At 43.3% G+C, this 27,442-nt stretch overlaps 1 protein-coding gene across 2 annotated transcripts in view; it reads right to left on the bottom strand.

Annotated features, from left to right (window-relative positions):
- The window catches only part of Mtus2 (microtubule associated scaffold protein 2), a 353,199-nt gene extending 326,815 nt beyond the window's left edge, over positions 1-26,384 (bottom strand). The window contains exon 1 of one of the 2 annotated variants that reach the window (XM_028779761.1): positions 25,671-26,384. The gene's annotated coding sequence lies outside the window, so the exon portion shown is untranslated. The remainder of the gene's footprint in view (positions 1-25,670) is intronic. The other variant, XM_028779762.1, reaches the window with a different exon arrangement.
- Positions 26,385-27,442: the final 1,058 nt, after the last annotated feature.

Genomic DNA, 27,442 nt, shown 5'->3' with positions numbered 1-27,442 from the left:
CCTTCTTAAAGTCCTCTATCATCATCATGAGATGTGACTTTAAATCATAGTTTTACTTTTCTTGTGTGTTGGGTTATATAGGGCTCACTGTGGTGGGAGAACTGGGTTCTGTTGATGCCACATATCTTTTGTTTCTGTTGCTTATGTTCTTGCCTTTGCCTCTTGCCATATGGATATCTCTGGTGTTTGAGGGTCTTACTGACTCTGACTATGGCTTGTCTCTCCTGCAAGTCTGCATGGCAGTACTCTTGGGAGAACAGTTCTTTCCTGGATAAATTTGGGTATGGAGAGCTGTGACACAGAGTCAGCACCAGGTGCAAATGGAAACCTGAAAGGTCCTGTCACTGGCTCTTCCTTGGTTCCTGTGTCCTGATGACTCTGAGCTGATCCCTCTTGAGCCAGGAATATACATAGAAGAGTTGGTGTTACCTGTGCTCACAGGTGTACCAACACTGCTGGAAGATCAGCTCTCTCCCAATGATATTTGAGTATGGAGCACTGTGGCATAAAATCAGCTCTGGGTGCTGTTCATATGCAATTCTTTTTCCCTTCTTTCATTTAGTATCTTTGAAGGAAGGTACTTGTGAAACTCAGTCTGAAGGTATTAGAGTTTCTACATGCTAGAGAGCATAACTTCCTTTAATTTTGGAAGGGGGCATTCTTTGGCAGTGAAGAGTGTTTTTGCTTTTTATTTACTTATTTTTCCTAATACTTATTTTGATCTGTACAGGCATATGGAATTTTTTGGTGTAATAATCCAATGTTATTTAATTTTTTTTGCTCACATTGTTTCAGTATCAGAATATGGGGCAGGTGATTGTATTTTAGTTTTTGTTTTTAAGGATAGTTTTTAAAGAAGACATACCTGTATTAAGATCACCAAGTCAGGCTTGTAAGACTGTTCATATAATGACCATGTATTTGAGTGCATTGTATGATGTACAACACTTAGGAAAATTATGAGAATTGTAATCTTTTGTAGAGAGACGCACTAAAATTTAATTTGAAAGGCTTGAAATCCAATGATAATATCTCAGCTTATTGTGTATCATAAAGCAATTTATAAATTTGGATTTCATTATAGATTTTAACGTAGACATCTCATCATCACCCTGTTAACATGTGTATGTGTCCGTGTGCAGGCATTCAAGTGCCTGTTATTTTTCAAACAAGTGAAGATTATTCATTTTTTCTTTAAATATTATGCAAGTGCTCCATACTTTCAAATAAATTCCACATCATCTTCTAGCTTAGCATCACTTCTTAAAATCATCTCAACTACTAAAACTTGGTCAGAAAATATAAAAAGGCATAACATATTGAATATATATCTTTGAATATAAAACAATATTTATATTTTAAGGCTCAAGATATTAAACAGTTTTATTGGAAAATACATTAACTCACAAATTTCAGAATCTTTCATTGTCATGTAGTGGCAGTAATTTTTAGTATTCTCTCCTATTAACATTCTGTTAAGCCTTCTACATATTACAATGAAAATTATCACGCTCAGCAAAAGCTCTATTTACGTTTCTAACCTGAACTTTCCGTCAAATAATACTTGAAGATTAATATTTTAAACTGTTGTGGAGTTGACATTCTGATCCACAGATTTATTTTTATAAGTTCATTAAGTTATCCAAAATAAAAATGTTCCCAGTGTTTTGTGAAACAAGTTTAGTATATTTATTTGTCATATTGCCTGTTTCTTTTTAAAAATAATTTTCTTAATAACTTTAAAAGTTTTTATTTATCTTAGATTTTGTTTGAGCAGATAACTTGAACTTTATGTTAAAATAAGAATATGTTGCACAATATCAAAAAAGAAAATTATGTGCATAAGCACAGTACATTTTATTAATGAGTTGTATAGTTCAGTTATATCTGCAATTATTTTAAAGTGTATTTCCCCTGTTTAACTTAAGTTTCTTGTTATTTGATTAACATACCTGAAGGCACCGCCCATAGAGCAGTGGTCAGCTTTCACTCATACTTTCTTCTGTCAGTTCAGTTTTTCTACATTGCTACTCAACGATATGGATGATCCTGAATGATTTTCTGTTAAGTGAAAAAATAAAGAAACAAAGTGTAAACACACTGCTTTTAACAAAAATCTTTTGGCATATATTTCTTAAAAAAAAATCAAGATTGGATCTTCAGACAAATTCCAAGCTGGAAAAGCACTTTTAAATTCCTTCCTATGTTGCATTTTCTTGTTTGGAGGAAACCCATTCTAGATTCTCCCTTGGAATGTAATCATTTTGCAATCTTTTAGTGTGGTAAAATGTAACACAGCTTTTAGTTTCCCAATACAGCAGTTTGTTTATTTAATCAGCTGGCTGCAGCAAATGAATTTTCCTTTACAAGAAATACTAGTATGAATCCAGATATTCATATATTTCTAGCTCAAAAATTAAGCGAACATTTTCTTTTTTAATCATCAGTTATTCCTTATTGTGGCTATTCTATAATAAAATACAAATTATTTTTTAATCTAAGCATGCAAGTTATATTTGAATACTTTTTAGCATTATTAAAACACAAGTTAACTACATTTGAGTATTCTCAAATACATCTTCTTCTGGGAAGAACCCCCTAATTTTTATCCAATAACAAGCAGACAACCAGAAAACATGTGCTTACAAGTGTCTAAATGGACTCATCAGGTTCTGAGTGCAGATTTATTATTTTTATTCATATATATGTAACCATAATAATTTAACAAAGAGGCCTTTTGCACTGATTGAACTCATTAAAGATTAAAGACTTTATCTGATTGCACACATTCCTCATGTGATTCTTCCATATGGGAATAAAGTGTGACTGGTTTGAATGCATTAATGATATACACTGAGTCACAAATAATACATATAGATTTCTTTAAGAAATACATAAAAGAACTATATTTGTTGTCATTTAGCCAAGTGTGAGTTCAGATTTGAATTCTTTACTCATGATATCTGTGTCTTACATCCTTGCATCTCTCTGTGGTATGAGTCTGAACCTGTGCCTGTCTAGAGGATGTCTTAGAAATAAATTTCTCCCTGTGTATATCCCTGTGTATCTGTGTCACTCTTTCTTTGTGTGACTGTCTTTATGTCTGTCCATAACAAATGGATTAGCACTATATCTATTGAATACCACAGAAAGAATTGGATGTGGGAAAAAATAAAATTCTTCAGGGAAATATTTCAGAGTTTTACAAGGAATTAAGTCACAAATTACAATGACAAAATTAACAAACAGCATTAAAAAATGTTGCTGATCACTCTGTATTGAAATATTGTGTTCAACATCGATGATGAATATTCATGTTATAAGGTTTCTTACAATCTCTACTTTCACTGTTTTTTGTCGAATTTTCACATGAATTTCTCTGAGCACAGTGAATGCAAGTGTATATAATTTAAGATTACAGCTATGAGTAATCTAGTTGTAAAACTTGATTACATGAGCAATTCAAGACAAGTAAGGTTGATTATTGTATTTTTCTCTGAAGGCAAGTAAAACAATCAGAAGTACCCAGGAAGGCAGCAGTCTTTTAGGACCTTGAGGAGTATAATTAACTGCACTATGAAGTTCAGCAAAGTTTCCAGTCTTGTTAAATATAAACTATACTTTTATATTATTGCATTTCTGTAGCCATAAATTTGAATAAAGATATGGAGGAAAGACACATAAAAAGTTGGAAGAAGGAAGGGAGGAAATGATATAAACAAGACACACATTAAATTTCACCAAAAATTTACAAATAAATCCAATTAAAATAAAATAACAAAAATAAAATTTTTAAAAAGAAGCAAGTTAATTATTCATTAATTTATTCATTTTAAGGAAATCTAAATGACAGAATTTTACATGAATTCTCTATTGGCCTGAGCACAGGGAACCTCAAAGAAGGACCTGAAGGGGATTGCAACCTCAAAGGAAGAACAACAATATCAACCAACCAGACCAGCCCCCCAGAGCTCCCAGGGACTAAAGCAGCAACCAAAGAGTACACATGGAGGGACCCATGGCTCCAGCCACATATGTAACAGAGGATGGCCTTGTTGGGCATCAATTAGAAGACTCAAGGCCCCAGTGTAGGGGAATGCCAGGGCAGGGAGGTGGGAGTGAGTGGGTGGGTGGGGGAGCATCCTCATAGAAGCAGGGGGAGGGGAGATGGGATAGGAGATTTCTGGAGGGGAAACTGGGAAAGGGGATAACATTTGAAATGTAAATAAAGAAAATATCCAATAAAAGAAAAGAAAGAAAAACCAGCTTCTCTGGATTTCAACACAAACCAGAACCTCTCTAAGAATTCTCCAGCCCTTCAACTGAGAAAAATCCAGCCTCACAGACTAAACAATTCCCAGATTCTACCTGTCCAGTGTGAGACAGCCACTGTCAACCACAAAGACCATATCCTGTAAGTCAATCTAACAAATTACCCTTAATACATGTACTGTTTCTATCGGCTCGGTTCCTTTAGCGAGGCCTGACTGACACACGTGCTCCAATTTCTTTTCTCCATGGATCAGTAAACTCTTGAGTACTCCTGGCCATTTAAGATAATCCCATCAAGATCAATGGCCAAGTAAGATGCTCACACAAATGGCATTTACAAACATAATTTAAGATTTTTCAGAATCATCAGCCCTGCAATGATATTACATAACTAACTAACAGGTTTTTACCCTGCACAGACCCATTCTAGTTATTTTTTTCCCCACCTTTCTCATCCTAACCCAACAAAAGCCTTCATACTAGTACACAGAAAACAAAAAAACAAAACAAAACAAAAAAACCTGCAGCCCAGAAATAGCTCTCCAGGATACCTCATGGCCCTTGGGGAAGAAACAAGCTTCAGGCAAGAAGAAACTTCCACCACTCTAGAATACATTTTAGCTTACAAATAAATGATCCTCCTACTTAGTAACAGTATCCCCTTCCTCTCTGGCAACTGGAAGATACACTCAGCTATGTACACACCACACACACACACACACACACACAGTAACTGTCATCTAAAAATATAAAATCAGAGTAGACAGGCAGCCAAATATTCCAGTATCCAATGATTGTGGAAAAAGCAAAGAAGCCACTGTGAGAAGGATGGGTACAATGACAAAAATGTAACGCTCGGCATGAGGTTTTTTAATTTACTGTATCTGTCTTGGGTTTTCCCTGTAGAATGAATCAACTGTCTAAAGACTTGTCTCCAAGATGGAGAAGAGGTGCCAAGAGCAAAAGGTTTCTGTAGCAAAAGCAAATTTCATTTTTTGAGTCCCACCTGCCGTTCATATTTCACATGTTAATGTTAAACACAATCTCTGGGCAATTTATGTTTTTAATGTTGTTTCCGTAAAGAGAGCTGATCAAAACTCACTGCCACTGGAAATGCCAGACAATACTGTAAAGTTATGAGCAGAACCTAGGGACAGGGTCCCTGGTGAGACCGGAAGGATGCGGAGCCTGGCAGGGCTTTCTCAGACTGTCTGTGAGCTTGCCACTTCCGGAACACAACAAGAGTTGCCCATGCCTTCTATGCTGTCCTGGAACCTTGGAAAAACAAAAACTGGCTTGATTGTACCTGTGTCCACACACTGGATGGAACCACATGCAGATAGACAGTTAGAGGGAAACCAGCTTATTTTAGCTCACAATTCCATTACTGAGGGGAAGTCAAGGCAGCAGGAACTTGATAGAGCTGGTTGAATCACATCCACAGTTAAGAGCAGAAAGAAATTCGAGCATGCTCAGTGCTCAGCTCACCTATCCCCACTCCCCAACTTACACACTCAAGAATCCCAGCCTTCCCACATGATTCTGCATTACGTCATCGGACAAGTAAAACGAATCAGTATAACAGACAAGCTAAAAGGCTTTTTTTAGATTCCTGTGCTATATCAGAACCATCACTCCCACCTTAGGGCAGAGGGTTGTGCCCAGGCCCAGGCAGACATTTATACTCTGGTAGCTGCCAGAACCAAAAGGGATGACTGTTCTTCCTACCCCTATTGTCTGCTCCAACAACCATCAAAAGGGATGTTTGTCCCTGGGTGGTTATTTAGGCGAGTGTTCTGCCACTTAGCCACATGCCACTTTTACACCTGAGGTTTCCAAAGAACAGTTTTACTGGCATTCTTATCCCTACCCGCTCCTCGATGCTTACATGCCAGCTCACAAGATACTAATGTCTGTCCCCGAGAGCCTCCGAAGCCCCAGTAGAAAACCAGACCAACCAGGACTACCAGCTCTTGCCTGAATTCAGAGGAACAGAGAGAAGGTAGAACCGGGATTATGAAGGATTTCTAGGAAGAGTTTCACAGAGGACGAACTGTTAGAGCAACAGCCTAACAAAGAAAAGTCCGAGGCCAGGAAGAGAGATTTAAAAAAAAAAAGACACAGCTCTGGGCAGAAGGTGATGAGCAAACAGGTAGAGGGAGCGCGGTGCACGGTTAGAAAGGTCGGGCTATAGCAGGGGGTTCATGCAGGGAAACGCAGAGAGGTTGGGATGTGTCTGGAGCAGCTTTCCCCCTTCAGAGAGCACAGGGTTGTCTGTGCTTGCTGTGTAGCATCAGGTAATGGCTCAGCTTGGGTCCTACGTGGGTTCTGCTAGAGGCCAGCTGAGCACGCATTTCCCCAGAGGACTCTGGCAGGCCTGATTCTCCTATTATAGGTTTGTGTTGAGTCTGCTTTTTGGCACAGCTGCTTCCTTCATAGAATATTCCTCTGTGGCTGTAGCCAGAGTGGGCCGGCAGGATTGTCTTCAGGGTTTCTGCACCATCAGCTTTTCCAAAGAAGCTGATGCTGGAGTCGACTCCAGCACTTTCTCTCTCACATCCCTCTCTGGAGAGCAGGTGTTCTCTTTTTTACTAACCTAATACTTGCTTTGAGTCTTAGAAATGATTCTCAGAAACCTTGGTGCCGGCAACTATGTAACTGTGAAGTGTAAGAGAAGGATCTGGAAAACAAACAAACTACTACTGTTTCCAGGAACATAGCAACAGTGGATTTGTGTATTCCCACGAGGGCATATGAATTGTGGGTTATGTAACAGAGTCTGCTGGATACAGAGATGCATTACTAAAGTTCTCAAAAACATGCTAAGCAATAATCAAAACAATTTAACTTATGGATTAATAAACAAGAAGGAAGTCTTTTCAAGAAGGGAAACCTATATACAGCAGAATCCAAAACAAAACAATGGAAAAATCACAACCATGTTTCCACCTCCTGACTGTCCTCCAGTCCCTATTGTCCAAAGTCACTGTGGTGATTAACACTGGTGGTCAATTCTAGGATCTAGAATTTTCTAGGGGATAAACTTCTGGGCACATATAAAGGTTTCTAAATTTGGGTCACTGATGTGAGAGAATCCACCCTAAACATGGTGGCTCCATTCCAAGGACTAGGATCCTGGGCTGAGTAAAAAGAAGAAATTAGGTTTTGGAGAGAGAGATGGCTCAGCAGTTAAGAGCACCATTTGCTCTTGCAGAGGACCTTTGTTCAGTTCCTAGCACCCATCTAGTGGCTCACAACTGTCTATAACTAAAGCTCAGGGAAATCTGACGCCCTCTTCTGGTCTCTGTAAGCACTGCATGTATATGGTACACAGGCAAACATCCAGGCAAAACACCCAAATACATAAAATAAAATAAAGACATAAAATAAAAATATACAAATCTAAAAAGAAGGAGAAATTGAACTGGGCAGAATTTGTCTCCCTTGGCTTCCTGACTACAGACACAGACGCTCTGCACATCTAGCCCTAGGTGTTTCCATCAGGGTGGACTATATGGTCTCAAACAGCCGAAACAAGCCCTTCTTTCCCAAAGCTTCTTTGTCTAGCTATTTAGTACCTGCAATGAGAAAAGTAACCAGCATAATCATGGGATGGGGTGTTTTGTTTTGTTTGTTTTGTTTTACTTTGTTTCATTTTTCTCTATATTGTGGACAAAAATATTACTTTTTCATCCAAACCATTGTCGCAACTTTGGTGTGGCTCATCTTCAAATAAGAAGTGGGAATTTATGGTTTTGTTGGAGATACACTTTTGTCACATGATATTTTTCTGGAAACTGTCTTATGAGAGGATGTTTTGCTGAAGCAGACACAGAGGATGTTTTGCTGAGAACAGACATGTGGTGCTTTCTTGCCTGGTGAAAGAGCATGTGATGTTTTGCTGGAACGGACACTTGAGAGGACATGTGATGTTTGAAAGGAATGTAAGTATAACCCAACCAACAGTGGACGATGATCTTGCATTGGTTCCCCTTGCAACTCTTTGCTGGTCATCACTGGGCTCTGCTGATGCTGGTCTTTGCTGATGGCACTTTAACATTGATTTGCCTCGATTCCAAGACTCATGCCAGTCAGTGAATCCTTGAGGTTTCTTCTGGATTGAGCAGCTGCTATTGATTCGTTATTTGGTGTTTGCCAAGTGGACTGGACTGCTGACAACTAAGACTGAAATGGCCCCAAAGAACTGTTTCTAAACAGGTCCACAACCCCCATTTACTTTTAACCTTTCTTTTCCCCTACCTCTGGTGGGTGGTGGGCTAGAAGGGAGGCTGAAGTGTTAAAAAAAATAACTGTATTAAAGTATATTTTGAAAAATATAAGCCTACAGAGAACCCAGTCTGGAGGACTGTCCTGTGTGTTAGAGGACAATCAGAAGCATCCTTGACCTCCAAACACAGAAGACACACAATTATATTGACAAGGACCCAGGGTAAGAGGAAGAAGAATCTTGGGGCTCTAGACCATTCTGGCCAAAAATACACACCCCTCAATGGCAGAGGGACTGATGAGGAAGGAAGCAGAACATAGATACCACAAAAAGCCAACAAAAATATCTGCTGTGAGATTCCTCTGATGTACTTTCTTTTCGTCTCTGTAATCACCAAAAATGGTGGCATGCCCTTACAATCCTAGCACTCCAACAGGCTGAAGTGGGGGGAACCACAGGCTCAAGGTTAGCCGGAGCTTCACAATGAGACCCTAATTCAAATTCAGATTTATTTTTTTAACAAACTGTTCTTATTTTAAGTAAATAAAATCAACAAATATGAAGTAGGAATATTAAAATATAAATGAACATAAGACAACATTTTAAACTTTTAAAACTTAAATAAAAACACACAACCCAGAGAGTATCACCAAATCCCATACCATCTTTCACAGGTCTTGCTGATGAAGTGTCAGGGAGTGACTAGGATAACACGATGTCTGTATAGAAAAACAGAACAAGGAACTAGGTCAGGGACTTCTACGATAAAGCTACCCTCACATTAAGGCGGTTACATGGCATGAGGATTGATGTCCATGCCTTTAGTTCCTCAAGTGAATCCTTGCCTTCCCCTCTCGGTTCTTTTTTGCTCTGCTGAATGTGGTTGAGGCTGCGCACCTTCCTGTCCCCTTCCATAGAGAGGAATACAAAGGCACTCCACTTCCCAGAGCGGCAAGCTGCTCAGGTGCATCCTTTCTGCAAACATTCAGTAAGCACCCGTTGCTTGTCAAGTCTCCACTGTCTAAAGAGCCAGGAAAATAGTTGGGAACCGACCAACAGAATCCCTGCCAGGATAGTGAGTACAATGACTAACAATATGAAGAGGAAGAGAAAACAAAACTCTGCCCCAGCAGGAGCAGGTCGCGAGTCACACCTTTAGAAGGTCATTTGGTTCATTCTGCAGTTGTTACAAAGAACCAAGCTAGCCCTTTCAGGAGAGCAACTATAAATGGATCTCCCTGTGGGTAATCCCAAAAGTTTTTACCCTGAGAAACCACTGTCAAGTGACTGATGTCAAGAAGGAAGAACCCACATGGGATTTAAAATATGAGTGGATACAGCAACCTTATCAAAAACATTGGAGTAACAATCTATCCATTTTCAGTTCCTCTGCAACTTTTGGGGTCATTTCAGACAGGGCGAACCCCTAGGAAACTCTGAACATTGCAGGGACTTTCCCGAGGTTCTGACTGTAGTGCTTCACAAATGGGGAACCTGCTTAGATACCACACAGGTACCGGCTACCAAAGTGAAGCCATTTTGTCTACCTACCAGCAAGCTTACCCAATTAATTACCAAAGGTGGCACAGTGCCAGCAGGGACCCAGCCCCGTGTGTATGCCCTGGTGACCTAGTTAATAAAATCTAGCCTCAAATCCAATGGACCACAGAATTAATCCTTGACTATAGAAGTTATATAGCGGTATACAGACAGAGGTGCTGGAAGCTGGCCCTGGAGAGCCCCCTTTAACAAAGGACAACAAAGAGGCTTATGTGATTGTTACCATTTTAACAGAATTGCCCATGAGGCATTTACTATCTCCCCCATCCCCAACAACCATTTCCTAATAATACCCCAGGCCCTGGCACTATGGATGCAAATATTCTAATGCATTTGGTAATTTCTTCTGCATTTTCAGCTTAAGGAATAAATATATTAGAAAGTGATTGCCCTCATCCTCTCTAAACAAATGCTTTCTAAAATCCTGGCGCATCTAACGTATTCCTGAGAGTCCTTTTATTTTATTTCTTTTAATTATACCTATTTGTTACGCATGTGAAGGTGCAGGCTTATGTCAGTAAGTCAGAACATGTGGGAGTTGGTTCTCTCTTTCTACTATGTGGGTCCTGAGGAACAAACTCAGACCACTGGGCTTGATGCCAAGCATTTTGACCCACCAAAGCCATCTTACTGTCCCCATGAGGGTTGTTTTAAAGCAGAAAATAAGACTTACACACAGTGATTTTTTTTCTTTTGCTCCAGATATGCAGCTATTTCGGTCACATTTGGTTGGTATCTAGGTATTTCAAAATCAGAGTGGAAAATCAAAAAGAAAAAAGAAAAAAAGAATAACACTTAACACTCTGTGAGAACTCAGGAGAGCAGGATAACAAGTGCCTTCTATCTCATTTATTTCCAGGATTCCCGTGGCCTTCTTCATTTATTATCTTCTAATGCCAGGAATTATCTGCTCCATTTTAAAATACAGTTCTGAGGTGGGGACCGTTAGATTTCTAGAGTCTTCTGTGTAGTATATGCGTAATGGTTCAGAGGACCTTAGGTCAGTCATTCGTACAGGTCAGGATTTGTACAGCCGTGGTTCTCAACCTATGGGTCATGACCCCTTTGGAATCACATGCGGCATATCATATGTTTACATGACGATTTATGACAGTAGCAAGATTACAGTTATGAAGCAGCAATGAAGTAAATCTTGTGGTTGGGAGTCCCTACAACGTGAGGAACCATATTAAAGGGTCACTGTGTCAGGAAGGTTGAGAATCACTGTTCTCCTGTAAGGACACCTGCTTTGTTCAGTCCTATGCTGGCCCTAAGACACATCTCCTACTGTTTGTTTCTTACAACACCCATAGGCAGGTGATGTGTCCTGAGTTGAGAGAAGGGAGCTGGGACTACAGTCCTCTTCCAAAAACAGCCGGCACAATTATTTGGACCGCGTAGTGATGAGACACATCCGACCACTGTCAGATCCAGCATGCTACCTCATTTTAACATTCGTTAAGCTACTGTTTGCAAACATTCCCCCTGGTGTCTCCTCCAAGCAAATTGTTGGTTACTTGCATGTTGAGAGGGTGGGGAGAACGTAGACACAAATAAGAGAAATCCACCCAAAATCTCATTGGTTCTTCTAATTACGTTCCTATGCGTCTGTGTAAACAACCCCAAGTCCCCCAGCTTGCAAAGGCATGGGTCACGGGAATAACACAGACACAGCAAGGGTGTTCACAGAAACAATGGCTACTGCCCAGGTCTGTTCAAGGCAAGATGTACAGGTGAGCTCAGGAGTACATCTCTGAGAAAACTGCCTCAGTGTTCCTCACACTGGAGACCCCTCGAGCTTCCCTGATCAACTTGGTAACCAGGGACGGAAAACTATTTATCCGAGGCCGTGTACTTTGTATGTGTAGTCTGACATTCTTTGTTTCAATGACCTGTGTGTGTGCACACCATGTGCGTGAGGTGTGAGCAGGTGTGTACACATGTGCAAGCTTGTGCGCATATGCCAGCAAAGACCAGGGGTCAATTGGGTGTCCTCCTCTATTGTTCTCCACCTTGTCTTTTTGAGACAAGGTTTCTTGCTGAAGCTGGAGCTTGCTGGTTCAGCTAGCCTGGCTGCCCAGTGAGGCCCAAAGATCTTCCTGTCTCCACCTACCTCCAACGTGGGATTGTAAATATGTAACATAGGTGCTAGGGATCTGAACTCAGGTCGTCATGCTTGGATACCAAGCACCTAGCTGAGCCATTTCCCCAGCCCCTCTCAATAACTTTTCAATCACTAATCACACCCTCCCACCCAGTACCCCAAATCTGGCCCCAGTGTACTGTGCCCGTTCCTCTGTGCCTGTCAATCAATATCTACCAAGCACACATCAACACTAAGATAATATCTCTTAATTTCTTCTGAAGATTAATTATGAAAATGTGCAAGGAAGGAAGGGGTGGTCCTTATGGATACACTGAACATCCTAAACTTTAGTTCAACAAACTGGAACTAAAAATAACACAGGCTTAAGCAGTCTTTGCAAGTTAAAGTGCCACATAGGTGGCAGCCTATCTGTGTAACAAACTCACTTGAGTAAAGAGGGAGGTGGGTCTGAAAATGTATCTTGTAACACCATCCTAGTTTGCTTCTTGATGCTGTGATGAACCAGTCGTTGAAAGCACTCTGGGAGAGAAAAGGGTCTAACTCAGCTTACACTTACAATCCATCATCAAGGGAAGGCAAGACAGGAACTCACAGCAGGAACTGAAGCAGAGACCACAGCTGCCTTCCTTACACAGCCCAGACCCACCTGCCTAGGGATGGTGCCGCCCACAGTTGACGGGCCTCCTACATCCATCAGCAACCAAGAAAATGCCCTATAGACAGGCTTACAGGCCAAGCTGATGGAGGCAATTCCTCAAAAGGAATTACTTCCTTCCCGGGTGTGTCAAGTTGACAGCCAAGCACAGGACTGCAGGAATTAGCTAGAATTTAAAAAAAAAAAATAGTTTCCATTTCCTTTCCTAATTTTACCCCCAGAAAGATCAAAATACTCCCAAACCCATAGAAGCTTTTAACATGTCTGTTAAATCCCTTTCAAACCACCAAAATTTCCAATAAAAGCCATGCCTCAAACTCCTATTTCAACCCATTCATCTCCTATGACCAGAACATAATAAAAAAACTCCTTTTCCCACCTACCATGAACTGGGTTCCAACAATGCAGAACCGCCCTGCAGGGGGTTCAGACTGTGCACAGTGGATAATTGCCACACTCCACACTCCGCTACTCACATTTCAATTATTTTTAAAATTGTATCTCTCTAAAACTTGGATACATTCCTGGTAGGTAATTTGACTATTTACATTATAATTTTCTAGCATATGGTAATAAAGTATCTTTTTCCAACAATCGGTTTAGTTCAACAATTTTCCAATTAGATGGGAATAAAATGTCATATGGAAGGAATGCTTTTGTCTAATTTGCACATAATGCCATATGGGCCAAACATCCCTCCCCCAGAAGAGCTTTCCTCGCTGTTTGAAACTCTCCATGGCCACGGCTGCTACTGTAGCTTCTGATCTTGGTTAAATGGGTTTTATTTATAGAGCACTGACTTTGCCACCCATACAGCTTTATTCTCTTGGCTCAGGGTTTCTTTCCTGGTCAGTTTTTGGTTCTAAGACAGAGATAAAGCAGCTGAGTCTGACCTGAAACTTTTACTATGTAGCACAGGCTCGCCTCCAACTGGCTGTAATTTTGTCTCTGCTTTCCAAGCGCTAGTTCTGCAGGTGCAAGCCACCAGGCCGCCTTCTCTGGGTAGCTTTATTTATCAAGTACAAAATTCAGCCAACCCTCCCACCACCACCATCACCATCACCACCCAGCCCCGCTGCTGCAGCTTCTTGTCCTGTTTCTGTCCATCGGTGTAACTACAATAACAAGGTAACCTTTTGTCCTAGTAGAAGATTAATTACCACTAAGAAAGAGATGTCTATGGCATATGTAAAATCATTAACAAAACATGAAGCTTAAACTCACGTCTCAATTGCCATCTGAAGGTATTCTTTGCACTTTTAAATAGACAGAAGGAAGTAAGCTTTCAGAGGAGAATTCATCGTCAGTGGCCTTTTAAATAAATGATATCGCTTACAAAAACATAAATAAAAACAGTGGCAGCCCTTTACTGGGAGACAGCAGGACTTGTAAGGCACTCAAGAGGTAACTGAGAACCGAATAATAAATGAAAGAGGACTGTATTTGAACTCACCCTGACCCCTGACCCCTGAGCCCTCACCCCCAAAACAAGCTTCCAGATCACTGGTCATAATCTGGTCTAGCAGACAATCCAGCTATGGAAGCCTGAGAAAGAGAGAGATACCTGAAAACACAGGAGAGAGCCAGCAAAACACAAGTGAATAGCCTCCATAGCATCTTGATGCTGCATCCCATGTGATGATGCATCCATGGGAATGGGGCTTGTGCTGAGTTTTGGCTCTATACTGTAATTGTACAAACGTCCAGTTGGTGTCATCCTCTGAGTTCCTACGGGCTAAACCTAGTATTTGGGAGCCATTTAGTCTTATTTTCTGGTTAATCCCTTGTGGATTACGTGACTGCATTTTCTCTCTGTCTTCATCCCTTGAGTGGTTAATGATCATGAAACTCCCACAGAAATGAAATTATTGAAGAAGTTGACATGGGGGGAGGGGAGGGGAGACACGCCTCTGATTCATGATGTCTGTGTCCGTTGTGTGGCTCTTCAGTGTTGTAAATGCTACTAAATGTAATCTCTTCCATATTAATTTTATTTTACTTCAGGAAAAATTAAGAACCAATGAAACTATGGACCTGCCGGGCAGTGGTGGCGCACGCGTTTAATCCCAGCACTTGGGAGGCAGAGACAGGCGGATTTCTGAGTTTGAGGCCAGCCTGGTCTACAGAGTGAGTTCCAGGACAGCCAGGGCTATACAGAGAAAACCTGTCTCGAAAAAAGAAAAAAAGAAAAAAAAGAAACTATGGACCTTAAAATGTTGAAAATATTAATTACATCCTTTTAAAAATTATTTCCAAAAATGCAGGAAAAAGAAAACTTTTTTTCTCAATCACATGACAAAAAGACCCAATGTTAAATAGTGAGAAAGACACAGATTTCTCTCCAAAACCTGCTGTAATAGATATCACAAAATGTTTGCTCTTCTTGAGCTGAGGGACAGGCACAACGTTCAATAGTCAACCATGGGAAACAAATGGAAAATTCAAAATTTTTCTGGAAAAAAAAAAAGAGGGACAAGATTGAGGAGATTATTATAAACAATTAAATATTCAAAACTATTTATTACTTAACATCAATCAATTTCTTCTCTGTGTCATTACCCTTGATACCCAAAAGATGATAACTGCATTCTCTCCAAATCTGGAGGTCTCTGAGCAGCTTCTCAGTTCTTTCTTTCCATCCTCAGCAACCAGCAATGCCTTCCCAGGCTCCTCTTCGTACTGCAGGAGGTCTCTCTAAAAGCAAAGCTGTGACCAGGATCACAGGCATGGGGGAGGGAAGAGGGGGAAAGAAGAGCTGGGCTGAGGATGGATGTCAGAGCTAGAGGGGTGGAAACAGGGGGCAGGTGTCCACATGGGAAGTACACACACCACACTGAGGAAATTAAGCAGGTCCAAAGCCAAGCTCAGACAGAATGGAAAGAATCCACTCGTTTCTGATAAATATATTAATAACCCATCTATCTTAAGAGCCTACCACAACCCCCTGCCACACAACCCTTGACATAATTCATAGTTTGCACAGTACTGTTGGGAGGAAAAGCCAATGAAAGAGCAGCCGTGTGAATCCCTCAGTACCAAAAATTTACATGTTCAAAAACGTGTTTCTTTCTGAGTGGGAACAGGAAAGGGTGAAAAGTGGTTCCCTGCCACCAGGAGACCCATTAAATCAGCAGCCTCCCATCGGTCCTTCAGTTTTACTTGGTTTATTTTCGCTCTGTGTTCATGGACAAGCACCCTCCTACCAAATAAGCATATTGATTTCTTGAGTACCAGTCGCCTGTTTTATGTCCCTATTTTCTAAGCATAGGAATGAAATATAAAATCAAAATGTGACGTCAAAATCGCCATTGGAACTCTACTAAAGAAAAAGTCCAAGCTGGCAAGCTAGGGAAAACCAATCATTTCCCTCATAACCAATCAGACTTCTCAAAGCTATCAGAGGGTCGTTAAGGGAGATGCAATGGAAAAGTGGCATTCAGAGACACTCTGTCTGCAGGGTCCCCATAGTGGCTGCACCTTAAAAACAGAGATATTGTGACCTACACTGACTGCCACAAAGCTGAAAGTGTGTCAGTGAGAGCAATTGCTGAGGGGAAGCCTTAGCAATCAGAGAAAAGCATGTGTTGCTATCAATGTTATTAATGGCCACACAGAGCTACTGAAAACTAAACAGCCCTGATCATTTGGAATCATAGAACCCATAGTGAAGAGGAGACGGGAGACAACGGTTTGCTAATAAGGAAATAGGGACTCGGAGGAGAACTCAGGTGTTAAAGGGCTCACCACACAGAGCAATAGGACCTAAGTTTGATCCCTATCAGCTTCGTAAAAGGCTAGGTGAGGTTGTGATCCCTACACTAGGGAAACAGGCAGCTGAAGCCTGGGGCTCACTGGCCAGCCAGCCTAGCTTCATTATCACATTCTGGGTCTCAGTAAAAGATCCTGTCTCCAGAGGCAAGAGGAATGGCACACCAGGTTGAGCTCTGGCACACTTATAAGTTCACCAACGAAAACATGTATGTAAGAGTCTGAACGAAGTTAAGGTGTCCTAGCGGGTCTGTGAAAATGATGTATGCACGAGTGAAAGCCAGACTGGATTCGGGCATTCTGTGGAGGACTATGGGCTGGCCAAGAAGCAACTGGTGAACCTCACACAGAGGAACCCTGGGGCATAGGGAATGATCATTGTGGCCAGCATGGAGTCTCTAGACCATTGCTAACAACAAAACATGGAAGCTGGTATAACTCTCTGGGCCTCAGATAGAAAACGGCTCAGGAGACAGACTTTGAACATTGGGAAACAATCAAAACCAGGTATCTACACACAGAACACAGACATAACTCCTAAATACCAACTCCAAGGTTGATCCTGATGCTCTGTGGATGTATATTCTTAATAGTGTTCTCTGACTGCACTAGAGTGCAGCCATATTGAAGAAGCACTATGAATTTAGTGTATGGACTCTACTGGGGAGATGGTCTATACAGTCATGGGGGTCATAGATGGAACCACTGCTAGCTCCTTTAATCTTCATAATAACCCCTGGGATCTCAATAAAGAAGACTGAAGGGAAATTTTAAAAAGTCAATGACTTGTCTGCATGCTGAAGCTAGAACACAAACCCCACTGCGGGGCTTCCCTTAGCCTGCTAACAAGGAAGAGCATCCAAGTTTCCTAGCAGGTGGTGTCCCATAGTTCAGTCTCCAGCTCCGGCTCAGCCACCTGACTCCCTAGGCAAGCTGTTCACACGCCTGCTCCAAGTGAACCAAACTGCTGGGCACGTGCTAGCAGCGATTCTACACACACCCCTGCCTTTCCTCCTGGTGTCTCCTGAAGTGCCCAGCCCTTCATCTTCCCAAGCATCGCCTGAGCAAAGCCCTTCCTGTCCACCTCACCCTGACCCAGGCTGGACTCACAGCTTCCTCCACCGGATAAGGGAGGACAAGAAAATGACGCCATGCTTGTCTTGGTATGGATATCTCACCACAACAGCAGGTTGTGTGCTTTTGGAGAAAGAATGTGAGTAAATGTCTTAAGAATAATGCTGTGTTAGAGGTGATGTCAGAATTTTTCGTACACCATGGTGCATGTCTAAAGGCCTGAAATCTACATAAAAGTCATCGACTCGATCGTCATTCACACAGACATGGCTACTGGGTACCAGAAATGCAGCTAGCCAGTAGTACTAAGGTAAATTATTAGTATGAAATACAGAATTCTGAGCTGGATGTGGTGGCGCACACCTTTAGTCCCAGCACTCAGGATGCTGAGGCAGGCAGATCTCTGAGTTCCAGGCCAGGCTAGTTTGCAGGGCAAGACCCAGGACAGCCAGGGCTACACAGAGAAACCCTGTCTCGAAAAACCAAACAATAAAATCAAATGAAGGATTTGGGGGTTGTGCGATGTCTCAGCAGGTATAAATGAGTTCTACCTCTGGAACCTAGCTGACTCCACAATTTGTCTACTGGTCTCTACATGTGTGCCTGGGAAAACTAACTTGGGAAATTACCATATTGCAGACAGATTAGATTAAATGAAATGCACTGTCACTAATTCTGTTTGATTTTACTCTTCAATGCAAATACCAGAAAGCAGCACGTATGTGGCTCACATTACTGTGCCGGGTAGGGTTACTGTTCAGGTATAGTCATTCCCAGCTGTGTGTCTTATAAGTTTTGTGGGTTTTTTCTATTTTCACTTTTTTGAGAATTTCATACATGACGACTGCATTGTATCATTTCTACCTCACTCTTCACCCTCCAGCTCTTCCTTGCCCCTCCCCGCTCCTTCCCAAATCCCTTATTTAATTATTATTGTTACACACACACACACACACACTTGAAAAATGGAAAATAATTAGTTAACCCTTTTTATTCCAGGAATGTCCAACCCTTTGATTTCGAGTCACAAAGTCACCTGCAAAGTTTATGCTTTAGAACGACAACAGTCAAGTTACAATAAATGAGTCTTGGTGCCTTAAGTAAGTATACATTGTCGAGCCATATCCCATATCCATAGCCAGATGTGGCCACACGCAGCCGGCTACAAGCAATGGGTTGGATACTCCCGTAAACATCCAGACTCTAGTATTTTGTTATAGCAACAAAAAACTAGCACACTCAGTGATGGAAATGGGTTTTTTCTGAATAATTTTAATATTATATATTGTACACATTATAAGATCCACCATTTGGGGGTCTATTGTTGGGGGAGGGGCTGTTTTGAGAAGAGGTCTTATAACATCCCCTAAGATGATGGGCTCAAGTATCAGGCTCCAGAATGACACTATGATAAAGGGTAGCTTGGGGGTGAGGGGTGGGGATTTCTGCTCTTCTGTTCTCAACCCCGTGAACTGAAATACCAGCTCTAATTCACATGCACAGTTCTTCTCAGAATTATAATCCTAAAACCTAGCAGAAACTTTTCAATATGAAATTTGAGGACCAAAGACAGCATATTAAAATAACTTTGTAGGAGCTAGAGAGATGGTTCAGTGATGAAGAGCTCTTCCAGAGTAGTGGCTGCTCTTCCAGAGGACCCAGGTTCAATCCCCAGCATCCACAAGGCAGCTCACAGCCATCTTTAACTCCAGCTCCAGGGGGGATCTGCCGCTCTCCTCTGGCCTCCACGGGCACTACAAGCACAGTGCACAGCTGTATGTGCAAGCAAAACATACGTATACACATAAAATAAATAAATAATTTTTAAAATAATTAGGAACTAAAAATGGTTTGGGCATATGTGACAAGTTCCCATCTGTGTCTGTACTAAAAAGATTGTCTGTGCTGAGAAGGTATTTCGCATGAGTAATTTCAAACCATTCAACGCAGAGACAATTAATTAATTCCGGTAGTTTGAGATTACTTCTCCAGTCATTTCGCAGAGACTGTGTTCATATTGTATTTGGGATTAGTACTTTCCAGCAGCCATCTGGCAAAGTGTGGGGACTTAGGTTTCCTACTGTTTGCCTCTGTTGTCATTTCCTGTAATCCGTGGCTCTATGGTCTGTGCTGTCTCCCCTGTGCTCCTAGAAAGCACGGAAAATCATCGTATCAAAGAAAATCATTGTATCAATCTCAACTTGCTTCTGGGCAGCTGTAGCTCATAGTTCTTGCTGGCCTCTTCTGTCTGCAGGAGGCTCAGACTTCCAGCTCCAATACCAACCAGTCACCAGCACTGGGCTGACCGCTCACTTCCTACACACGATCTAGGAGCTGAATCTTCTGTTTCAGTGGGGCTGTAGGTCCAGAGAGGGCACAGGACAAACATGGAGAAGTACTGAAGTGCCATCAAGATGCCCTGTCCAAGACAAGGGCCATTCGTTATCCTAAAAGAAAATAACCGTTCTTGCGAAACAGAAAGCAAGCACTGTATCAGCAGACTGAACTAACCAGCTCCTCTCTTCCCAACTAGGGCACACTCTGGTAACAAAACAGAAAATAAAAACAAGAGACCCAGACATTAGTCACTTGCCTTATTCATTCATTTAATTATTTGTTTTCTATGTACTTAGCAGAAGGTAAGACAACTGCCCTGAAACTTGCTATTATATGGACCAGGCTGGCCTCAAACTCACAGAGATCCACCTGCCTCTACCTCCCAAGAGCTGGGGTTAAAGGCCACTATGCCCATCTTAAATCTATTTTGCAATCCATTTGGAGTTTACATTATGCATACAGATTGATCTGTTGTAATGGTCCATTCATGACAGTTGAAAGTACCAAAAAAGCCAGGAATGTCCTTAAACCTGCATCTCACAAGTTTACAAAGCAACACAAGATACAGCAACAGACTCAGCAGCCACCCATAACTGTCACCTGCACGTGCTCATCAAAACCGTTATGAGGTTCCTTCTGCCACTGCAGACCAAAGAACCTCCACACAGGAGGCATCTCCCTGCGTTCCTGGAGGTAAAATGTGGCTACAAGCCAGGGTCTTTTAAAAGTAAGTATTTAGCCTAGACTTTGTCCTACACCTAAGCTCAGCCTCTGAGCCCAGAAAGGGCATGTAAAACAGCAGCCAATTCCAGCTACCGTTCTCTCAGGGGCTTCTCTACCTTCTGGGCTAAAGGTTCTATGGAAGTCTGGGTCCAAGTGCACACATACACACAACCGTTTGTCCAAGCCATGGGATGCAAGGTCTGGATGTCCAGGATCCTCACTGCCACACCCTTCCTCACATCGTACAGCCAGGCTGCCTTCACGTGGGCTTTTCTCTGGCTCGTTTTCTTTAGCTATCGAAATCTTCCTCAAGGGTGAATTTTGTGGTTCTCCACCACAGCTCCAACACATTCCTAAGGTGAGAGGCAAAACTCCAGGTAGCCATGGAACTTGCCTGCTGGTCTCTTCCTAAAACAGACCAGGATGACTCCAAAGTGAGGACATATAATCTTTCTTCCTACTCAGTGGTCCAGAACAGGTTTCTGATGCCGAGAAACCTTGGTTCCACATGTCGCTCTGACATCAACTGATAAGCCCTGCAGCGGTATGCTGGCACTCACTCACCCACAGAGAACAAGCTGCTGCCTCTTCACTACTATGTTAGCATGAGAATTTCCAGGCCTGCCCCTAGCCCTGGCTCCCAGGTGTCAGCTGCACTCTGTGCTCAGGGGCCCCCATGGGCTCCTCCCTTGCCAGGAACCCTTGAAGATCAGCTCTATAACCCTTCAGTGAGCTTTCCCTGACCATACAACTAGAAATAGTGCTTCTCTCCTCCAAACTACTTCTCCTCCATCTGACTTATTTTCCTCCATTGCACCTAATCCATTCGACATTTTACTTAAGCTCATCTGATTCTTTAAGGGTGCTGTGTTTTTCCATTTTCTTCACTATGTATACCCTAGTGCCCAGAACACTGTATGACAGTGACTGCATTTTAAATCCAGACACCAAGCTACAGTAAGCACAGATTTTATTCAGGGCAAGAGGAGAGAACTTAGAGCTTGAACTTGACAAGGTGTGGCGCACACCTTTCATCCCAGCACTCAGGAGGCAGAGGCAGGTGGACCTGAGTTCTTGGCCAGCCTGCTCTACAGAGAGCATTCCAGGACAGCCAGGGCTACACAGTGAAACCCTGTCTCAAAGAAGAGGAAGAGGTGGAGGAGTGGGGGAGGAGGAGGAAGGGAAGAGAAGAAAGAAGAGAGGAAGAGAAGGAGGAAGAAAAACAACTACTACTACTACTTCTTGACCTTAACTCCTGTCCCTGAGTGTGGGGTCAAAGTCATGGGTGTAGTAATATACAAAAATAAGGCAATATTCAATGTCTGTGATTGGGGGTTCTGTCTGCAGACTAGCATCACTGTGGTTACGTCTTATCCTTCTGCAGAGACAGGAGACAGAGCCTTGGGAAACAGAGCCTTGTCCTTCCTAGTGAACACATTTCAAAGGGACTCTGAGAAAAAGCATCCCTGGGTGATAGCATCCCTGGGTGATAGCATCCCTGGGTTTGCATCACAAAGTAATGGAGGGATAATTTACAATGTTAAGGTTTTGTTTCACCTTTTTTTTTTTTTTGGTTTTTTTTTTTTTTTGGTTTTTTTTTTTTGTTTTTTTCGAGACAGGGTTTCTCTGTGGAGCCCTGGCTGTCCTGGAACTCACTCTGTAGACCAGGCTGGCCTCGAACTCAGAAATCCACCTGCCTCTGCCTCCCAAGTGCTGGGATTAAAGGCGTGCACTACCACTGCCCGGCTTGTTTCACCTTTTAAGTAAATGATGTAACAAAAGGAAATCAAGCTAAAGTCTCCGCCGGGTCATTCCATGCCCACTACAAGCTGTGTTAGAGATTGATCAAGTCTCCTAGCCAGGGGATGGAAGAACAAAATCATTCATGCTGAAAGTGCAGATCTTCTAGGCCAATGTCAAGCCCCAGCTGAGGAAAGGGTGCTTAGGGGAGCCTGGTGTGTTTGGTGAAGGACAGCATCTTTATACATGGATGGGTGGTTCATGATGGAGGATGGATGGTACTCAATGGTGGATGCTAGACGACAGCTGATGGACAGATAATAAGTATCAGGTGACCAATGGCAGATGATGATGGATGAGTATCATGTGCTGTGGTGGGAAGCGTCGAAAGGGAAGGTCTGAAGACATTCAACCTCCAACAGAAACTAGAAATCGGGTCAGAAAAAGGAGACTGTCCTCAGCAAAGAGTTGTTATAAAGAGTAACAGCTCCCGCTCAAGCATGCTTTAAAGGCTCTTATCCATTGACAAGGCTGCTAATCAGACAGTCTCGCGTCTCATCTGGTCCTTCCCAACATACTTTGCTTCTTGTGGGTATTTCCCAAGCCTGGGTTTGTTTGTTCACTATTTGAAATTCCTACTTGAGATAGATGCTAAAGAGTTTGTACAGGAAGGTCTCCAACAGAGCCGGTGCTCTCTGTCCCCATTAACATATTTTAATGAACATCTCATAGTTGTTTTGTTTTTTCTTCCTTCTCTCTTGGCAACCTGCCTCTGAGATGGAGAAGAGCTGCAGCCTACTTTCCACACATACCCTTCGCTGGTGCTGGCTTTTTTTTTTTTTTTTTGGTTTTGTTTGTTTGTTTTTATTTTTTCCAGATCATACTCAGATCCATAAAAAGGTCCTGAGAGGTGACAAACATGGATCTGGTCTTCAGGAACCTGTACGATGGGAGTAGCTCCATGAGGTTTGGGGGAGGAGGACTGGGAGGACAGCTCAACAGTTAACATCATGGCTGCTCTTCTAGAGGAGCTGGGTTCGATTCCCAGCACTCACAAGGGAGCTCACAGCCATTTGTATCTCCAGTTCCAGAGAGATCTGATGCCCTCTTCTGGCCCACATGGGTACTGCATACATGTGGTACACAGCCATTCAGGCAAACACATACACAAAATAATTGTTTTTTAAAAAAGAAAAGGCTGGACCAGAAAGATGGCTCAGCGGTTAATAGCACTGACTGCTCTTCCAGAGATCCTGAGCTCAATCCCCAGCAACCACATGGTGGCATTACAGCCATCCGTAAAGGGTTCAGATGCCCTCTTCTGGTGTGTCTGAAGACAACTACAGTGTACTCATATACATAAAAAAATAAATAAATAAAATTTTAAAAAGAAAAGGCTATTTTATAAGGTAATATTTAGACATAACAGTAAATGGAACAAATTCAAGATTCATAGAAACTTGGACTTATATGACTGGGGGCTGAGAGGGTAGCAAAGGAAATCTTCCCTATTTAAAAAAGAATCCAAAACTACAAAACCACATAAATAAATACATGGCCAGTGCTCTTCCCAGGGCCTCCCAATGTAAGTCCAGGTGAGGGACCAGAAGCCCAGGATTCCCCGCCTCTGCATCTCAGCCAGCATGTGCAGTAGTTTCCAGCCAGCATTGAGATCCCTAGAAAATTGCTAACATAACAGTTATCTATTCCAGTCATCCTCCTGACACAGTTCTTATCTCCCGTTCACAAACGACTATCCCTGCTGCTCCCTCTAATTTGGCAGCATCGATTCATTATAAAGCCGCGTGTGTGTGTGTGTGTGTGTGTGTGTGTGTGTGTGTGCATCCACACGAGCCTGGGTTTTTATAATCCTCCCCCACCATTTTAGCTCTGACAGCCTAGTTCCATGTCAATTATGTAATAGCCAAAGCAGGGAGTTTAACCGAGTACCAAAAGCACCGTAGTGGCTCTTACATAAGCTCCCACAAAGCCTCAGTAAGCCCGCCCCAAGGTGTGGAACTGTGGACTTATAAAATATGCCAGCTTTCCCTCTGTTCTTAAAAATACCGAAAAGGCTTTTGTGCACCTGACTCACTAGTTTGCACTCCTATACAGTATATGAAAACATCCATTCAATAAGAAAAATAATCCTTGATGAAACTTGATTTTTTTTATCATGCAAACAAAAAGATGCTCCGTCTCCCCAAGACTACTTAACTTTCAGGGTTTCCTCTGCACAATACACTGTACCCCACTAAGACTCCCATGTGTACTCTCTGTGGAACTAAGGGTCCCTGATACACACAGCTTTTCTCTGCAAGAAACACAAGCAGGAAATTTACTTAGATGAAAAGAGACCCGGGCTAAAGACTATTAGCGTCTCTCTGGTCCAACACAAGTTTCTCTCCCTATTTGCCACATGCATGGCTGGGGTACCTCGCGCCCACCGAGCCATGCCTTACGTTGTACAGAGACTAAATGAAGCACGAAGCGATGCCCACCAACAGTCTTATCCCTTGAGCACACACGTCAAGCACCAGAAAGCCATACATAACAAACGCCATCACCAGAAACCAGTAAGAAGAGAATGCGTATCTGGTGCTTTCTACTTACATCTTTGTACCTGAAAAATTACTGCACGTGAGAGCGGAGATCTTTAATAACTGTCAACTCACAATTAGCCATGTCCACGTGACAGCAAAATAAAATTACCTAACGGTTTAAAAGCCAAAAGGGCTACATGACGGGGATCTATTTCTTTAAATCACTTCCCACCTATTTCTTGTCAGAGACGTCCCACTGGTTTTCATAACAATTCACAAAAACCTGTTTTGCGTCTTAACGCTTGAGATTCTACCGTATGAATTTTTCTTTTGAAAGGACCTCGCGTCACCTTTAAATGATATGGAAGCCATCGCATGCTTATCCTGAAGGAAAGTTTTGAGCTAAGACAGAAATTATGGCTCTGACTTCCTGCGCTCTTCCGTTCTCTGGTAACCGCTCCTAACTTTACCAACCAGCAAATATTCCTGTGAAGCACTTACATAACAAAGAGTGCAGGCGCCTCTGGCACGCCGCCAAGCGTACTTCTCCGGGTGTTTGTATTTAAAATAGAACGGTAGTAACATCACTTGCAAGCCTGTAGTTCCTTTCCCTGCACAGACTCAGAATGAAGGGGGTTGAAAAATGGATGGAGCAAGCCTTACCATTCTAGAGCTCCAAGGAAATAACACATCGGTGCTAAATTAAGACGAAGACACGGACCGAATTATCCCGAGTTGGGGGTGGAGAGGGGTGGGAGCTCGCTTAGGCTAACCCGCTGTCGCCTCTGAAACACCGTGCTCAACCTGGCATCCCCGGAAGGTGCGAGTGGGCTGCAGCCTCTCCGGCGGAGCAGAAGATGTGGGCAGAGGGGAGCGGGCGCTCAGATGCCAGAGAAACCAGCAAAAGGCACCGCCTCCGCCCCGCTCTGCACCTGTCTCCAGCCGGATCGGGACGCGCGGACAGCAGTCGCTCACCTGGGTCTGGAGGAGCCAAGAAGGATGGGCAGAGAGACCAGGGCAGCCTCCGGGAGCATCCCGGGTCCGGCTATCTCCGCACGCAGCTCCTTCGCAGCTGGAGTTTGCAACGCGCCCACGCGTCCAGACTACAGACCCACCCGGGTCTTCTGCAACTTGACAGAGCGCGGGCAGAGGTGGCGCAGGTGGCGAGCTTGGGGCACCGGGGTACCTGGGGCCGTGGCCGCAGCCAGCCCTCCGCCCGCGCACTTCACCGCTGGGCACCGCCCAGGCCGCCCGGCTCCGATCACAGGGATGGCCCGGGCTGAGGACGCCTCGCCGGACAAAGACGCCGCTCCCGCCCACCCTCCAGTGAGGTGCCGTCCGCGGTGACAGAAGCCGGGCTGCAGCGGCCCAAGGCGCGCACCCCCTCCCGGCCGCCCGGAGATGCTCGCGAGCCCCGGCGCCTCCTCTCGGCCGGAGCCCCGTGGGGGGAGCCGAGCGCCCTCTGCCGGCCGGACACGACCCTGCAGTTCACAGGACCACAGCGGCCGGGATCATCCAACCTCAGACCCCAGAGAAAGAAGAAACAGCCTGCGGTCGCTGACCTAGAGCCCGGACTCCCACGAGTGGGATGTCCTGTGGACCAATCGGAAGAGAGAGCCTCTTTTAATTTCGTGCAGCGGGAAGAACTGGAGTCCAGCGGGAGAACTTGGAAGGGATGTAGGGGACCTAAGGAGACTAAAGTGGTCTCTGGAAGGGTTTTGTGTGCGGGTTTGGCGAGGTAGGGGTGGGGTAGTTGGAGTGTCTTTTTGTTTGAGGCAGGATCTTACTTGGGACTCACAGATATCCTCCTGCCTCTGCCTCCAAATCTAGGGGTAATCCGTAGCCGGCTACCTACTTGAAAGGCTCTTGTCTCAATGCAAGGTTGTCTGCTTCTTAATTCACAGCGTTCCTCAGAAGTAAACATGAACGCAGGTCACCTCAGAGCAGCGCACCTGGGAAACCTGAAGACAGCCCAGCCGGAGGGCTTCTGCAGCCTCTGGTTCACAAGATTTAGGACACACGGACAGAGAATGACTACTAGGTGCTGGCAGGGTGGGCTTGCTGATGTGCTTGCTCTCTTTCTCTTGGGGATGGGGAGTGTGGGAAAGTGGGCTCCATCCCCCACCTCAGCACTGCTGTGCTGAGCAACATTTTTATACTAGCTGAAATTTTGGACTAACTGGTCTATATAGGGAAGGGAAGTCATGAAAGAGCACTTTTCACACGGCTGTCTTTTTATATTATTCTTGGTGGCCTCCCATTTCTTCTGGAAGAATCTAGGGCACATTTTATCGCTTTTCCTGTCACCTTCGGGTGTTAACAAGCAGTCTGACTGGCTGTTATTACAAAGTCCAGTCCAATCTAAATCAAACTTTAAGCTCATTTCATTCAAGCCTTACATCCTTCCTTCCCTAACTCACAACCCCCCTGCCTGA

This window comes from Grammomys surdaster, unplaced genomic scaffold (genome assembly GCF_004785775.1).
Source record: "Grammomys surdaster isolate TR1022 unplaced genomic scaffold, NIH_TR_1.0 362, whole genome shotgun sequence".
NCBI lineage: Eukaryota > Metazoa > Chordata > Mammalia > Rodentia > Muridae > Grammomys > Grammomys surdaster.
The sequence above is the reverse complement of the archived record's forward strand: the minus strand, read 5'-3'. Positions and strand labels throughout refer to the sequence as shown.